Raw genomic sequence first — 18,801 nt, 5'->3', positions numbered from 1 at the left:
CGCACACCACCAGGCCGGGCTTGAGGCTCACTGGCACCAACCACTCATCAGTCTGTTGTTCCATGCCCGTTCACAGCTCCTGCGCGGTGTGGGTTTTGTCCCCCAAACAGATACGTTTTAAAACTGCCTGCTGTCATTTACCCCTGGCTGTGCTGAAGTTGGTGGTGAAGGTGTTACGCTGACCGGATGAGGAGGTAGAGGATGAAGAAGCAACAGGAGGCAAAGGGAAGCGCCCTGCAATGCTCGTTGGTGACAGGACATGCGCCAAACTGCTATCCACCTAAGGCCCAGCCGCCACTGCATTTACCCAGTGTGCTGTTAGGGAGATATATAACGTCCCTGACCATGCTTACTGATCCACGTATCCGTAGTTAAATGGACCTTGCCACAGATGGTGTTGCACAGTGCACACCTGATTTTATCCCCCACTTGGTTGTGCAGGGAATGGATGGCTCGCCTGGAAAAGTAGTGGCGGCTGGGCATGACGTACTGTGGGACAGCCACCGCCATAAGGCTTTTAAAATTCTCTGTCTCCACCAGACGGAATGACAGCATTTCAAAGGCCAGTAATTTTGAAATGCTGGCAGGTTGTGCTCAGGTTGAGAACATTTATGCCTCGCTTCAGGCTCTGTATGCACAGCGTGCAAACCACTTGTGTCTTGTCGTCAGCACATTGTCTGAAGAACTGCCATGCCAGGGAACTCCTTGGAGCTGGCTTTGGTGTGCTCGTTCCCTTGCTGCGTTGGGCAGTAGCAGGCGTACTGTCTAGGAGATGGCCGCTCCGCTTTTGCACCCTGCTCCCTCTTCTGCTGTGCTGGTGGCTCTGTGCAACCACCGCCTCTTCCTCCGAACTATACAGGTCACTCGCATGACCTTGATTCCATGTGGGGTCGAGGACCTCATCGTCCTCCATATCATCTTCCACCCAGTCTTCACCCCTGCCCTCCTTGTCGGTCTGCACACTTTCAAAATCCACAGCAGTTGGCACCTGTGTATTGTCATCATCCGAGACGTGATGCGGTGGTCCTCCCATGTACTCATCTTGAAACATAAGTGGTTGGGCATCAGTGCACTCAATCTCTTCCACTTCTGGGGCAGGGCTAGGTGGATGGCCCTGGGAAACCCTGCTAGCAGAGTCATCAAAAAGCAGAAGAGACTACTGCATGACTTGGGACTCAGACTGCTTGGCTGATTTGCAAGAGGGTGAGGTGAAAGAGTGATGGACATCAGCTGCAGGTGCTTACTCTGATCTTTCAGCAGGAAACTGGGTGGGAGACAATGTGAAGGAGCTGGAGGCACTGTAAGCAACCCAATCTACTATCGCCTGTACTTGTTCTGGCCTCACCATTCGTAGAGCCACATTAGGCCCGACCAAATAACGCTGAAGGTTCTGTCGCCTACTCTCACCTGAGGAAGGTGTTTCACTTGTGCGTGTAGCTGGCACAGATCGACCATGTCCTCTTTCTGCAACAGGAGCTCCACCAGCAGCACCACAACCGGGGCCACCTCCCTTATTCGACGCTCTCCTCATTCTCTGCAAATTTAGTATTTTGCCCAAAATGGGTGCTTTTTTAAACCCAGAAAATTATTGCAGTATTTCAAGCTTGTATTTAACAATGACAGATGCAGCAAACGCCGCAAAAATGGGTGCTTTTTTAAACCCAGAAAATTATTGCAGTATTTCAAGCTTGTATTTAACAATGACAGATGCAACAAACGCCGCAAATTTAGTATTTTGCCCAAAATGGGTGTTTTTTTAAACCCAGAAAATTATTGCAGTATTTCAAGCTTAAATTTCACACTGACAAATGCTGCATAGGCCCCAGATGGAGGATATTGCCAAAAATTGGTGCTTTTTTAAACCCAGAAAATTATTGCAGTATTTCAAGCTTGTATTTAACAATGACAGATGCAACAAACGCCGCAAATTTTGTATTTTGCCGAAAATGGGTGTTTTTTTGATAACAGAATGTAACAGTAGTATCTAACGCTTGTATTTCACACTGACAGATGCAGCAAAGGCTGCACATTTAGTATTTTGCCCAAAAAGAGTGTTTTTTTAAAACCCAGAAAATTATTGCAGTATTTCAAGCTTAAATTTCACACTGACAAATGCAGCATAGGCCCTAGATGTAGGGTATTACCAAAAATGGGTCCTTTTTTAAACCCAGAAAATTATTGCAGTATTTCAAGCTTGTATTTAACAATGACAAATGCTGCAAAGGCCTCAGATATAGGGTCTTGCCAAAAATGGGTGATTTTTTTAAACCTAGAATATAATTGCAGTATTTCAAGCTTCTATTTGACTGTCACAAATGCACATATGCTGTGCTTGTGCACTGAACTTGCATAAAATGGCCGCGGCCGCCCACCTAACTAACAGATTAAATATTCTTTCCTATTCTCTCCCTCACAGCAGCAGCATCCTATCCCTACACTAATCAGAGCAGAGTGACATGCAGCGCTATGTGACTCCAGCTTATATAGAGGCTGGGTCACATGCTGCACTGGCCAATCACAGCCATGCCATTAGTAGGCATGGTTGTGATGGCTTCTAAGGGCACACAAGTTAAACGCTTGTTAATTGGCTGCTCTGCAGCCTTTCAAAAAGCGCCATTAATTTGCCGTACACCGAACCTGAACTTTTACTGAAAAGTTCGGGTCCGGGGTCCAAAAATCCTAAAGTTTGGTACGAACCTGAACTTTACAGTTGGAGTTCGCTCAACCCTACCCATGAACATTACATAGAAATCTGACAAATTGTCCAAGTGAAACCAGTTTTTCCAATGGTTGTATGCCTTTTCAACAGCCAATGCACTTTTAAGTGGGATGCTCCATACAGTCCTGATCAAAAGTTTAAGACCACTTGAAAAATGGCAAAAAATCATATTTACCATGGCTGGATCTTAACAAGGTTCCAAGTAGAGCTTCAACAGGCAACAAGAAGAAATGAGAGTGAGTAAAAACATTTTTTGAGCATTCAATTTAATGAAAACAACGAATAAACTGAAACAGGCTGTTTTTCATCTGATCAAAAGTTTAGGACCACACCTCCAAAAAAAAACGAAGCCCCCCCAAAACAGAAATACAACTTCCAAACCTGAACTCAGTAATGAGTAGCTCCGCCGTTATTGTTGATCACTTAAAAAATTTGTTTCGGCATGCTTGATGCAAGCGTTTCCATGAGGTGAGTGGGAACATTTCTCTAAGTGGTGAAGACGGCCGCACGAAGGCCATCTACTGTCTGGAACTGTTGTCCATTTTTGTAAACTTCCCTTGCCATCCATCCCCAAAGGTTCTCAATTGGATTTAGATCAGGGGAACATGCGGGATGGGCCAAAAGAGTGATGTTATTCTCCTGGAAGAAGTCCCTTGTCCTGCGGGCATTGTGTACTGTAGCATTGTCCTGTTGAAAAACCCAGTCGTTACCACACAGACGAGGGCCCTCAGTCATGAGGAATGCTCTCTGCAACATCTGGACATAGCCAGCGTCCGTTTGACGCCCCTGCACTTCCTGAAGCTCCATTGTTCCACTGAAGGAAAAAGCACCCCAGACCATTATGGCGCCCCCTCCACTGTGGCGCGTAGAAAACATCTCAGGTGGGATCTGCTTGTCATGCCAGTAACGTTGGAAACCATCAGGACCATCAAGGTTAAATTTTTTCTCATCAGAGAATAAAACTTTCTTCCACCATTGAATGTCCCATGTTTGGTGCTCTCTTGCAAAGTCCAAACGAGCAGTTCTGTGGCGTTCAAGGACGTTTTTTGTTTTTGAAGCCCTTTTGAGGAGTGTCTTGACGGACAGCCAAATGGATCCTTCGGCTCAGTGCTGGTGAAATTCTTTTGGGTCTTCCACTTGACTTTTTTGTTCCATAACCCCCAGGATCATTTAAGAAATTCCAAATGACTGTCTTACTGGGTCCCACCTCAGCAGCGATGGCGCGCTGTGAGAGACCCTGCTTATGCAGTTCAACAACCCGACCACGTTCAAAAAGGGAGAGTTTTTTTGCCTTTGCCATCACAACATGTGACTACCTGACAGAAAATGACAATAAATCCACATCTTTGCACACATTTGGCCTTTTAAAGGCATGTGGTCCTAAACTTTTGATTAGCTGAAAAACAGCCTGTTTCAGTTTATTCGTTTTCATTAAATTGAATGCTCAAATTTTTTTGGTCTCGCTCTCATTTCTTCTTGTTGCATGTTGAAGCTCTACTTGGAACCTTGTTAAGATCCAACAATGTAAAATATAATTTTTTGCCATTTTTCAAGTGGTCTTAAACTTTTGATCAGGACTGTACATAAAATCTAGTTCATTACTGAATCCTAAACTTACTTAGAATTGTAAAGAAAGCAATAAATGACAAAAAGAAAGCATTTAAAGGGTAACTGTCATGTTTTCATCAAAAAATCAACTGCTTTCCCTCACTTCCCATACACACTTGCTGTAGCCAGCAGCTCCCTGCCAGCCAATCAGATTGGATTGCTGAGAGACATGCCTACTCACTCTGAAGCCTAATTCAGGCATGCAGTGTGAGACATAAATTAAGTTGGGAGACATACAAGCCCTAGTAATGGTCTTTTAAGGGAGCAGTGGTAAGGGACAGGGGACATTAATGAAAGCTGTTATTATAAGGTAATTACAGATCTTTTGGCAATCATTGACAGACTAACTCAGGTATACCTGCCTAGCTCTAATAAAAAAAAAATGACAGTTACCCTTTAAATCACTAAAACAGGAGGGTGGCGAGTAAGTATTAAAAAACTATAAGGAAAAAAATTGAATATGTAAAAGACAAATAAAAGCAGCCAAACTAGAGACTGAGAGATGAATTGCCAAAGAGAGTAAAACTAACCCTAAAATGTTCTTCAATTATATAAATGGTAAAAAGTATAAATCTGAAGGTGTCGGCCCTTTATAGAGTGATGAGGTGAAAGCAAAGCTATTAAATATTTTTTTTCTCCACTGTATTCACTTAGGAAAATAAACTGTCAGATGAAATGCAGAATGTAAAAGTAAATTCCCCATTGAAAGTGCCCTGTCTGACCCAGAAAGTAGTACAGTGGCATCTTCAAAAGATGAAAATAGACAAATCACTCAGACCAGATGGCATACACCCCCGTATCCTAAGAGAATTAAGTAATGTCATAGCCAGACCCTTATTTCTGATCTTTAAGGACTCCATACTTACAGGGAGTGTTCCACAGGATTGGCGAATAGCAAATGTGGTGCCAATATTTAAAAAAAGGTCCAAAAACAGAGCCCGGAAACTATAGACCGGTAAGTTTAACATCTGTCGTGGGTAAACTATTTGCAGGTTTTCTAAGAGATGCTATCTTGGAGTACCTCGATGAAAATAAGCAAATAACTCCATATCAGCATGGCTTCATGAGGGATCAGTCATGTCAAACTAATTTAATCAGTTTCTACAAGTTCTAGACTTGACCGGGGCAAATCAATGGATGTCGTATATCTGGACTTCTCCAAAGCATTTGATACTGTACCACATAAAAGGTTAGTATATAAAAATTGGACTGAGGGAAAATGTGTGTATGTGGGTAAGTAACTGGCTGAGTGATAGAAAACAGAGGGTGGTTATTAACGGTACACACTCAGATTGGGTCACTCTCACTAGTGGGTACGTATTGAGCCCTATTCTCTTCAATATATTTATTAATGATCTTGTAGAAGGCTTGCACAGTAAAATATCAATTTTTGCAGATGACACTAAACTGTGTAAAGTAATTAACACTGAAGAGGACAGTATACTGCTACAGATGGATCTGGATAGATTGGAGGCTTGGGCAGAGAAGTGCCAGATGAGGTTTAACACTGACAAATGCAAGGCTATGCACATGGGAAGGAAAAATATATATCACCAGTACATACTAAGGCTACTTTCACACTAGCGTTCGGGTGTCCGCTCGTGCGTACCGTTTGAAGGGGCTCACGAGCGGCCCCGAACGCATCCGTCTGGCCCCAATGCATTCTCAGTGGAGGCGGATCCACTGAGAATGCATCCGCCTGCCAGCGTTCAGCCTCCGCTCCGCTCAGTGAGCGGACACCTGAACGCTGCTTGCAGCGTTCGGGTGTCCGCCTGGCCGTGCGGAGGCGAGCGGATCCGTCCACACTTACAATGTAAGTCAATGGGGACGGATCCGCTTGAAGATGACACTATATGGCTCAATCTTCAAGCGGATCCGTTCCCCATTGACTTTCAATGTAAAGTCTGAACGGATCCGCTCAGACAACTTTCACACTTAGAAAATTTTCTAAGTTTTAATGCAGACGCATCCGTTCTGAACGGATGCGAACGTCTGCATTATCGGAGCGGATCCGTCTGATGAAACATCAGACGGATCCGCTCCGAACGCTAGTGTGAAAGTAGCCTAAATGGTACAACACTGGATAACACTGACATGGAAAAGGACATAGGAATTTTAGTGAACAGGAAACTAAGCTGCAGAAACCAATATCAGGCAGCTGCTGCCAAGGGCAATAAGATAATGGGTTGCATCAAAAGGGGCATAGATGCCCGTGATCAGAACATAGTTCTGCCACTTTACAAATCACTAGTCAGACCACACATGGAGTACTGTGTACAGTTCTGGGCTCCTGTGAACAAGGAAGACATAGCAGAGCTGAAGAGGGTTCAGAGGAGGGCAACTAAAGTAATAACTGGAATGGGTGGACTACAGTACCCAAAAAGATTATTAAAATTAGGGTTATTCACTGTAGAAAAAAGACGACTAAGGGGCAATCTAATCACTATGTATAAATATATTAGTAGTCAGTACAGAGATCTCTTCCATTATCTATTTATCCGCAGGACTGTGACTGTGACGAGGGGACATCCTCTGCATCTGGAGGAAAGAAGCTTTGTACACAAACATAGAAGAGCATCCTTTACGGTAAGAGCAGTGAGACTATGGAACTCTCTGCATGAGGCCTCTTTCACATGAAAGTATTGGTTCCGTTCCATGCATTAAGGACCCCAATTTGTGGTTCCCAATGCACAGCGGGGGCCGGGACGGATCCAGACCCATTCAACTTGAATGGGTCCGTGATCCGTCCATTCCGAAAAAAGATAGGACAAGTTCTATTTTTTTGTGGAACGGAAGCACGGATCGGAACCCCACGGAAGCACTCCGTAGTGCTTCTGCGGAGTTCCGTTCCACACCGCATCTCCGGATTTGTGGACCCATTCAAGTGAATGTGTCCGCATCCGTGATGCGAAATGCACACAGCCGGTGCCCCGTGTATTGCGGAACCTCCATATGCAGCCCGAAATACGGCCACAGGAGCACTGCGGCCGTGTGAAAGAGGCCTGAGAAGGTGGTGATGGTGAATTCACTAAGAGTTCGAGGGGCCTGAGTGTATTTCTGGAGGGTAATAATATTACAGGCTATAGCTACTAGAGAGGGGTCATTGATCCAGGGAGTTATTCTGATTGGAGTCGGGAAGGACATTTTTTCCCCTAAAGTGAGGAAAATTGGCTTCAACCTCATAGTTTTTTTTTTTTGCCTTCCTCTGGATCAACTTTTAGGATAAGGCTCCATTCACACGTCCGCAATTGTGTTCTGCATCCGTTCCACAATTGTGCGGAACTGGTGCGGACCCATTCATTCTCTATGGGGACAGAATGGATGCGGACAGCACACAGTGTGCTGTCCGCATCCGCATTTCCAGAGCGCGCCACCGATCTTCTGGTCCGCGGCTCCGGAAAACAATAGAACATGTCCTATTCTTGTCCGCAATGCACTACGGACGTATGAATGGACCCTAACAGGCTGAGCTGGATGGACAGATGTCTTTTTTCAGCCTTATAGACTATGTTACTTTACGGCTAAGGGCTGGCCGCTATTTCTCTTGGCAAGATTGACTTGTACTGCATCTGAATGTCATGTTTAGCCTTAGACCTAATTCCTCTTTAATGCTTGACAAATACCTACTAAAATAAGTATAGAAATGTTAATTGATATCTCTTTCTAGACTGAGAAGCCTCTAAAGTAGTATTTTTTCATGCACAGCTTTTCACTTCAGTGTTTCTCTGCTGTATTCCATGAAGACCAGACATAACCAGAACTGAAAGCCTTTCCATGGTAAAAGGATGGAAGTGGTTCAACTAATTTATTTTATAAGAACATTTGCTACCGCAGGAAGGCAGTATATATACATATTGCATTCATCGACTAGCTAAACAGTTTTAACATGGTTGTCATGGCTTTTTAACTGCTCTGTTGAGGTACTCTGAGTTAGTATAAGGTGATCCTCTTCTCACAACCTCCCCCCTCCCCCCCCCAGTTGACAGAGCTGCTGTCAGTGTGGAGTACCCAGTGCATCAGCGTCAGAAATGAAAGCTTCTCATGAGCATAAAGTAAAGCAAGGTGAACACTCCTAGTAAGTAAGCGATGGGTGCACATCTCCTAGGAAAGTAGTAAGCTTCCCCAAGCTGAACTGGGTAATCCACGTGTAGAAAAAGGATGGAGCACGTCCTTTGGTGGGAATTTATTGCAGATGCAACGTTTCGGCTAAAAAGCCTTTGTCATGTGAATCAGCTACCAGATTCACTCTGGGGCTCTCCGTTGGGGTGTTGCAAATGAATGAAAACTTTGTTCCAGGTGTATTTTTGGCCTCATGCATGAAAGGTGCAAATGTAACGCCAATTAGTCAATGAAAGAAGAGATCTGAATAAATGCCATGGGCAACTGTTCTCCTTTTCCTCTGTACTTTTGCTTGAAGTCCACTATGATTATTCCTTCAGTAGATTCTATAGACTACCTGAACTCTATATATACTTTAGTGCTTATATACTTTAGTGCATAGTTTCTTAATCTTTTTCCCATTCAACATTGGGAGTTGATCAGGAGCTGCCACATGATACTGTGAGTTGTAAAGAAGTATAGTTTTGTTCTTTTTTCAAGCTGCCGCAGCTGATCGCGGGCGCTGGGATGGTGCCACAGTCTTGAGATTGTGTAAGAAATACCCTCAACCTAACAGTCGCTAGGACCTGTGACCAGAATGTGACCCACAAGCTAATGTACTAATAACTGAAAAATGTGAGGTACAATAGAGAAACTAGGATTTCCTCTTTGTAAAAAACTGTGCTCAAACATTTACAATTTCTACATAATCAATTATTATGAATCAAGTTAGTGGCAAATTCTACAAAATTCATGATCCTAGTTTCAGCCCTGTGCATAACGAGATCATTGGTTAATGATTTATTTTACAGCTTAGGAAGTGTCAACCAGTTTCGGACTTGCCGCTAAGTCCTTTTACTGCAAGTAGGCAGGGACAGCGAGTTGAGTTCCAGTTAGGACTCACCTTAGTGTTGATAGAGCACCAAAGTGCTTGGGTGCTCGAGTAGAACACCTTGGAATGCTCGGGTGCTCTACAGAGCACCCGAGCACAATGGAAGTCAATGGGAGAGCCCGAGCATTAAACCAGACACCCCCTGCTCTGAAGAGGGGAGGGTGTCTGGTTTACATGAAAAGGTCATAAATTGATGGAAACACCACTGAAATGGTTCGGGAACAGCATGCGGAGGATGTCTGGATGTATCTTGGACTCCCAGGATGCTGCTGTGAATGATGTTGTCCAAGTAGTACGCAACTTTTACAGACTGACAATAATACGCATCAAACCAAAGATAAAATCGATTGTAGAGTAAAAATTGTTAGGAAACATTCTTTCCTGTATATTTACTTGTATATAAAGTGCAAGTGCTGCGAAAAAAGAGGCACTCCGATATAACCTGTATATCACATAAAGGAGGGCCTCATTCACATTGTGGTACAATTGTTTAGGTAGTGGGACTCCTACACTCATAAAGCCTATGCAAGTGAAAGGGCTGCTAAAAATTACAATGAACCGGCACTCCAATACACCCTTTATTACACATAAAGGAGGGCATCATGCACACCCTTGAAAAATTATGATTGATGGCCTGCTGGTGACCCTCTAAAACATTAGGGGCGAGGGCCTGCTACTGATCTGACCATCTAAAAAATTAGGGGTGTGGGTCTGCTGCTGAGCTGACCCTCTAAAACATTAGGGGCGAGGGCCTGCTGCTGATCTGACCATCTAAAAAATTAGGGGTGAGGATCTGCTGCTGAGTTGACCATCTAAAACATTAGGGGTGAGGGTCTGCTGCTGAGCTGACCCTCTAAAACATTAGGGGTGAGGGCCTGCTGCTGATCTGACCATCTAAAACATTATGGGCGAGGGCCTGCTGGTGACCCTCTAAAACATTATGGGTGAGGGTCTGCTGCTGAGCAGACCCTCTAAAACATTATTAGCAAGGGCAGGCTAATAAGCAAGTTGATATGATGGAGGAGGACAAGAAAAGAAAGATTGAACCATATACCCTTTTTTTGTGGTGGAAGGGGTTCATGGAAATAAAGAATACACCATAAAAGGTGCCAGTTCGTGCCACGTGTCTAGCTTGGACACCCAATAGTTGTAAGGCACAGAGGGATCACTGAGGACGCTCACACGGTCTGCTACGTACTTCTTAACCATTTTCCAAAGCTTTTCCCTCCTTGTGACACTAGGCCGCGCATCAGTGTGAGGGTGCTGGCGGGGTGTCATGAAACTGTCCCAGGCCTTGGAGAGTGTTGCCCTGCCTCTGTTGGAACTGCTGTGTGTTCCCCTCGTCTCCCCTCCTCGGTTGCCCAAGGAACTACGTACTCTGCCACCAGCGTTGTCAGCTGGAAATTTTTGGAGCAATTTTTCCACCAGGACCTTCTGGTGTTGCACCATTTTGCTAGTCCTCCCCACCACAGGAATGAGAGATGAAAAGTTCTCTTTGTAGCGGGGGTCGAGAAGGGTGAACAACCAGTAATCGGTGTTGGTCAAAATGCGTATAACGCGAGGGTCATGGGGAAGACAGCATAACATAAATTCAGCCATGTGTGCCAGAGTCCCAACAGACAAGACTTCGCTGTCCTCATCAGGAGGATGACTCTCAATCTCCTCATCCTCTTCCTCCTCTTCGGCCCATCCACGCTGAACAGATGGAATAAACCTGCTATGGGTACTACCCTCTGTAGCAGAGGCAAACATCTCCTGCTCCTCCTCCTCATCATCATCATCCAATTCGTGCTGAGAAGACGAACGGAGGGTGGTCTGGCTATCACCCTGTGTACTGTCTTCCCCCATTTCCACCTCTTCCATATGCAAAACGTCTGCCTTCATTGTGGGCAGCGAACGTTTCAGTAGACACAGAAGTGGGATGGTTACACTGATAATAGCATCATCGACGCTCACCATCTGTGTTGATTCTTCAAAGTTGCGTAAAACCTCACAGAGGTCAGACATGCATGGCCACTCGTCGCTTGTGAAGAGCGGAAGCTGACTGAAAAGGTGACAACCATTTTGGAGCTGGTATTCCACAACTGCCCTCTGCTGCTGACAAAGCCTGGCCAACATGTGGAACGTAAAGTTCTGCCGCGTGCTCACGTCGCACAACAGTCGGTGAGCTGGCAATTGCAAGCGCTGCTGCAGCATCGCCAGACCAGCGGCATCTGTAGATGACTTTTGGAAATGGGCACACACGCGGCTCACCTTCACCAGTAGCTCAGGCAAATTGGGGTAGGTTTTGAGAAGCCGCTGTACCACTAAGTTGAACACGTGGGCTAAGCATGGTATGTGTGTGAGCTTGCCGAGCTCCAAAGCCGCCAACAAATTACGTCCATTATCAGACACAGCCATGCCTGGTTGTAGGTTGAGTGGCGAGAGCCACAGCTCAGTCTGGCCTCTTATACCCTGCCACAGCTCTTCCGCAGTGTGCTGTTTGCCAACTAAGCAAATTAGTTTCAGCACGGCCTGTTGTCGTTTCCCCAATGCAGTGCTATACTGCTTCCACCTACTGACTGATGGCTGACTGGTGTTGCAAGATGAAAATTTAGAGGTAGAAGTGGAGGAGGAGAAGGGGGGGGGGGGGGGTTGCAGCCACTATTGTAAGTGGTGGCGGAAATCCTGATGGAAGTAGGGCCTGCAATCCTTGGCGTCGGTAGCACCTGTGTCACCCCAGGGTACAACGCTCTCCCGGCCTCCACAATGTTCACCCAGTGTGCCGTCAGGGAAATGTACCGTCCCTGGCCACAAGCACTTGTCCATGTGTCAGTTGTTAAGTGGACTTTCCCAATAACTGCGTTGGTCAGGGCACCGGTGATGTTACAGGACACATGCTGGTGTAAGGTGATGACGGCACACCAGGCAAAATAGTGGCGGCTGGAGACTGAGTAACGAGGGACCACTGCCGCCATCAGGCTGCGGATAGCCTCAGTGTCCACAAGCCTAAATTTCAACATTTCCTGGGCCAGCAGTTTTGAAAGGTGCACATTTAGTGCTATGGCCTGTGGGTGGGTGGCTGGGTATTTGTTCTTTGGTTCTAAGGCCTGGGTATGGACATCTGTACGCTGCGCTGGGACACAGAAGTGGATGTGCTAGCTGATGGTGCTTGCAAAGGTCCAGGAGCAGGGCGGGAGGCATCCGGGCCTGCGTCTTGGAGAGGGGCTTGGCCAGCACGTAATACAGGGGAAGAGGAGGCAGCGGTGTGACCCTCAGACACTGATTGTGGACCTAGGCGTTCGGCCCACCTATTAAGGTGCTTTTATGCCATGTGGCAGATCATGCTGGTGGTGGTGAGGTTGCTAGTGTTCACGCCCCTGCTCATTTTGGTACAGCACAGGTTGACGGAGATGCCTGTTACCTAAGAAGCCTACATCTCAGCCCAGGTCTCCCAGTGGGTCATTATTTAAGGTACTACTGCTTGTTTATCATGTAAGTCAGAGTCTGTATATTAAGACTCTGCCTAAGTTATATTTGATCTAATCCCCTGACGAACCAGTCTTTTTTGTTACTGGGGAAATGCTGCATCGGGATTCTTTTTTGTGCATTTATTTTGTTTAAAGTGCTCCCTTTGGTACAATTAATAGCAACTCTCTTAGAATATGTCATTTACCCTAGAAATGTCCTATTGAAGGGTTTTAATAGGTGACTTCCAGACTAGGTATGAGCACAGGGAACCCCTACCATGAAGGGGTGTCCCTGGGCTGAGGACTAAGAAGGGACAAATAGGGAAAGAATAGGAACTCCCGTGTCTGTAATTCCTGTTTTTTTTCTCCCTGTTATATACATACCTCAGACCATCATCTATAATCTTTGGTGGTTAACATCTCTACCAAGACGTTGAGATCTCTACAGACCATGAGTAACATCAATGACATTATCAGTTTTGCTGCTGAAGGTATCAAGTGTGTTGCTTAAATGTGCCGTAGGACCTACTTGATCTGGGCTTGCCATGAGCCCAAATTTTAAAAGCTATCTACTAAAAGTTATATTTTCTATGTGGGAAGGTGTCTAAAGTGAAGTTTATGTTTATGCTCCCCTCACACTGTGAATATACCGTCTTGGCGGGTTCTGTTTTTGTTGAATTACAGCACAGGTTGCAAATGACAATTCTTTTTTTGTCCACACTTTCCTAAAAAATGCACCAGACTGCGGAACACCTACCCCTTGGCAAGTGAGATTTCCGCAAGGGGGGGCTCCGGGGAACAGTAGTGGGCCTGTTTGGTGTGGCCCGCCTTCTCCCTTTTGCCACCCCACTGCCTCTTCCAGCCTGTTGTACTGCTGTCCTCGCTCAGCTTGCCACCTTCCCAGGTCGGGTCAGCGATTTCATCGTCTACCACCTCCTCTTCCACTTCCTCACTCTGGTCATCCTCCTGACTTGTTGACCTAACAAGAACCTCACTTATTGACAACTGTGTCTCATCCTCATCATGAACCTCTTGAGACACTAATTGCGGTTGACTTATTGGCAACTGTGTCTCATCATCATCATCCACCTCGTGAAACACTTATTGCCGTCCCCCACCGTCATCTTTTTCTGACTGTGGATGCTCAAGAGTTTGGAAATCAGTGCACAAGATCTCCTCATGTCCCTCTTCAAGCGGGCTTGGTGAGAGGGCCAAATCAAGGAATGGCGATAAAAAGAGCTCCTCAGAATATCCTAGTGTTGGATCACTTGTTTGCCAAGACTCTCCATGGTGGGAGGAAGGAGGATCAGGGTGAGGATTCTGTTGACCAGACTCTTGGCTACTGAGACTGGACTTTGTGGAAGACAGGGTGGTGCTTAACCAACTGTAAGCATTATCTGCTGCAATCCAACCGACCACCTGGTCGCACTGGTGTGACTTCGAGAGTGGTGTCCTGCACTGCCCTGCAAACTGGGACATGAAGCTAGATCATGGATGAGTGTGTTTCTTGTGCTCTGGCAGCAGGCACAGTTTAACCGCGCCCAGGGCCAAGGCCTCTGCTCGAACCATCAGCAGCACAGCCATTTCCCCGGTCCTTACTGCTCCCCTTATTAATATTAATATTAAATGGTATATATGTGTGCAAGTATGTCACACGTACAGTAGTGCAGGTGTTGTAATTGTATGCACAAATAAATTAAACTAAATGTCACAAATATTTAGGATGCGCAAACGCTATATATTCTATGTTTCTATCATAGTTTTAAATTAGAGGGGCAAAGGTTTAAAAGTAATATCAGGAAGTATTACTTTACTGAGAGAGTAGTGGATGCATGGAATAGCTTTCCTGCAGAAGTGGTAGCTGCAAATACAGTGGAGGAGTTTAAGCATGCATGGGATAGGCATAAGGCCATCCTTCATATAAGATAGGGCCAGGGGCTATCCATAGTATTTAGTATATTGGGCAGACTAGATGGGCCAAATGGTTCTTATCTGCCGACACATTCTATGTTTCTATACAGGAGATGTAGCGCAGTTAATGTCGCTGTTACCAGCGGCAAAAATATTTAACTGAATGTCACTGATATTTAGGATGCGCAAACGTTATACAGGAGATGTAGCACAGGTAATGTCGCTGTCACCAGCGGCGAAAATATTAAACTGAATGTCACTGATATTTAGGATGTGCAAACGTTATACAGGAGATGTAGCGCAGGTAATGTCGCTGTCACCAGCAGTGAAAAAATTAGACTAAATGTCACTGATATTGTCACTGTCTGCCCTGTGAGAGATCTAAGAAGATCGGATAGACTTGCAGCACATGAGTCTTTCTGACAGATCTTTGTTTCCTCGTACATTGGAAGGGTTACGGGCCAGAAGAAAGAATGTGGGTTCCGGCGACTGATGTCAGTGCTAGTCGTCTTCTGAAGGCTTTTCACAGGGCACACCCGGATAGAAGGGGGGTACTGTCACTGCCTGCCCTGTGAGAGACCTGAGAAGATCGAATAGACTTGCAGTACGTGAGTCTATCTGACAGGTCTTTCTTTGTTTCCTTTCTGTTTGTTGTTGTGGGCAGGATCCCACCTCTCCACAGGTTCTACTCGTTAGCTGTTTAAAAGGCTCTATTTAAGTCCGCCTCTTACTGCTGACTTTGCGGTTGATATTTTCCTTCTAGAGTTCTATACTGGTAGTTTGTGTATCCTCTACTTCCTGCTCGTCTCAAGCTAAGTCCTTCTGTTTGCTCATTTGTGCGTGTCTAGGTCTCAGGGAGACAGTAGTCCCTTTACGGTGGAAGGTACCCTCTCCCTAAGTTAGGGTTTGCTACAGAGTCAGCAGGGCTTAGGTTCCAGCATATGAGTTCATTCACCATCAGGACTTGCTCATACTGTCAGCAGTCAGAGAGAGGCTCAGTGGTTGTTAGGAGGTTACCATTCCCTCCTCCCTAGCTTTGGGGCCTAGTCTGTTTACCTGTTGCTGTTTGTTTACTTGGTGTTTCTCTTATACTCACTTGTCGTGACAGATATTTAGGATGGGCAGAAAAATTAGACTGAATGTCACTGATATTTAGGATTGCCAAACTTTATTCAGGAGATGTAGCGCATGTAATGTCGCTGCCACCAGCAACAAAAAAATTACACTGAATGTCACTCATATTTAGGATGCGCTAACGTTATACAGGAGATGTAGCGAAAGTAATGTCGCTGTCACCAGCGGCGAAAAAAATTACACTGTATGTCACTGATATTTCGGATGCGCTAACGTTAGACTGGAGATGTAGCTCAGGTAATGTCGCTGTTACCAGCGGCCAAACAATCCGCCGAACACCGCGATGTGCCGAGCATTGAGATGCTCGAGTAAAAAAGTGTTCGGCAGAGCATGCTTGCCCAACACTACTCACCGTGTGTGTGTTTCCTTGTCTGCAGTCTTGACATCAAGCAATGCAGCCATTACAACTGGTCACATGGTATTATAGGTGAAACTGTTGTTTCCTGGCAAAGAGAAGTATCTACTTTCAAGCCCAAAATTCTGCCACAAAAACTGTGTGTAAAGGATTAGACTGGCTTTTCATGCTATGTTTTTAGGGCATAAAATACAATAGTTTAGTGGGTGTTCATTAGAGATACTACGCTGTAATCTATACATTACTGGTAATGACATACCTAACTGAGCGTATTGAGCAGCTTGTGCCATTAAGGCAGTGTCATGTAAAAACAGGGACCTGCCAGAATGGTAGGGGGAAAAGGTTTTCCTTTTGCATAAGGCTGCATGCACACGACCGTATGTGTTTTGCGGTCCGTATGCCATCCGTTTTTTTTGGGCGGATCCATTGTAACAATGCCTAAAACCTAGAATTTCACCCAGTATACAGGACAAGAGAAGTGGTACTGTGCAGTGTCCATATATACAGAATATGAAAAGATACTGAGAATAACACCAAGTATACAGGACAAGAGAAGTGGTACTGTGGAGTGTCCATATATACATAATAAGAGCAGATAAGGGGAATGACACACAGTATACAGGACAAGAGAAGTGGTACTGTGCAGTGTCCATATATACGGAATAAGAACAGATAAGGGGAATGACACACAGTATACAGGACAAGAGAAGTGGTACTGTGCAGTGTCCATATATACAGAATAAGAGCAGATACTGAGCATTACATACATTATACAGGACAGGAGAAGTGGTACTGTGCAGTGTCCATATATACAAAATAAGAGCAGATAAGGGGAATGACACACAGTATACAGGACAAGAGGAGTGGTACTGTGCAGTGTCCATATATACAGAATAAGAGCAGATACTGAGCATTACATACAGTATACAGGACAGGAGAAGTGGTACTGTGCATTGTCCATATATACAGAATAAGAGCAGATACTGAGAATTACACCCAGTATACATGACAGGAGAAGTGGTACTGTGCAGTGTCCATATATACAGAATAAGAGCAGATACTGAGCATTACATACAGTATACAGGACAGGAGAAGTGGTACTGTGCAGTGTCCTTTTATATACAGAATAAGAGCAGATACTGAGAATTACACACAGTATAGAGGACAAGAGGAGTGGTACTGTGCACTGTCCATATATACAGAATAAGATCAGATACTGAGCATTACATACAGTATACAGGACAGGAGAAGTGGTACTGTGCAGTGTCCTTTTATATACAGAATAAGAGCAGATACTGAGAATTACACACAGTATAGAGCACAAGAGGAGTGGTACTGTGCAGTGTCCATATATACAGAATAAGAGCAGATACTGAGCATTACATACAGTATACGGGACAGGAGAAGTGGTGGGAGGAGTTGCTGTTCCTTCCTGTTCCTGTTTCCTGTTTCCTGTCGTTTGTGGGTGTGTGAGGTCCGGGAGGCTTACCAGCGCTTTGTTTGCCGGGGGAATTGCTACCCTTTCCCCAGGGGGTGGCAGTTTCTCCCGGTATGGATCCCCGGGCCTCCGGCTGCCGGCGTTCATCACCACGTGCCGGCAGCCGTGGCGGAGATGCGCGAGTGGAGAGGAGGGCCTCCAGGACTGGAGACCTGGGCTTAGATACCTCGACGCTACTGGAGGTGGACGACGACGCGGATGTGAAGATTCCGCAGCAAGCGGCCGCAAGGTCGCAGGTAATGGAGGGCAGCCCCGCAAGTGCCGCGGGCAGGAGGGGCCCTGCTACTAGGAGCGGCCGCGATCCCTGCAGTGAGCCCAATGGAGTGCCAGGTGAGGTCCGGAGGGGTCCCAGGAGAGCAGCCAGCTTGGGATCCTCTCTGGACATTTTGAGTCAGCACCCAAGAAAACAGGATGCTGTGGAAAGGCCCGCTGCTGCACAAGCAGCGGGTGGAAACATGAAAAGTGCAGTGGCTGGACAAGCTGCCGGACGGACCGTTGGACGGGATACAGGGAAGGCTGTGGAGAAGGTGACGAGGCCAGAGGCTGAGGTAGGTGATTCAGCATGTGGTGTGTCTGTGTCGGTGCCTCAGCCCGGCAACAAAGTTACTGTAAAGAAGCATGGTGTCGGGGGTTCTTCCTGCCCAGCGGTTGAGAGACTGCATAATTGGGGTACTTTGGGCCCTAAGGAGTCTCCAAAAACCTTTTCCTCCCGGGTAGCATATTTCCTGAACATGCATGAGGAGGTCAAGAGGGAATTAAAAAGACTGAATGTGGAATTTAAAAATGTACAAATGCAACTTAAAATGGCCCCTAAGACAAAGAAGGCAATCCTCTCCTCCAGACTGGTGAGGTTGGAGGAGATAATCGCGGTTTTTGAGGAGAAGAGGGCCGCCATTGTGGAAAATGGCGGCCCATTCTTGGAGAAATTCAGGAATGACTGCAGGTTTCAGGGTATGTCTGGACTGTCTGGTACGCCTGGCCCCAGTTTGTCAGGGCAGCAGGCTGGAAGCCAGGGGAAGGTGGTACCAGGAACACAGGATTCGGAGGCGGACTCTCTGCCTTGTGGCCAGGGGGACCCCTCAGACCTGATTGCGGCCGCCTCCGGGGATGAAAGCGGGTCTGGGGGAAGGCTAATGC

This window comes from Bufo bufo, chromosome 7 (genome assembly GCF_905171765.1).
Source record: "Bufo bufo chromosome 7, aBufBuf1.1, whole genome shotgun sequence".
NCBI classification, from domain to species: domain Eukaryota; kingdom Metazoa; phylum Chordata; class Amphibia; order Anura; family Bufonidae; genus Bufo; species Bufo bufo.
This window is presented reverse-complemented; position numbering follows the sequence as displayed.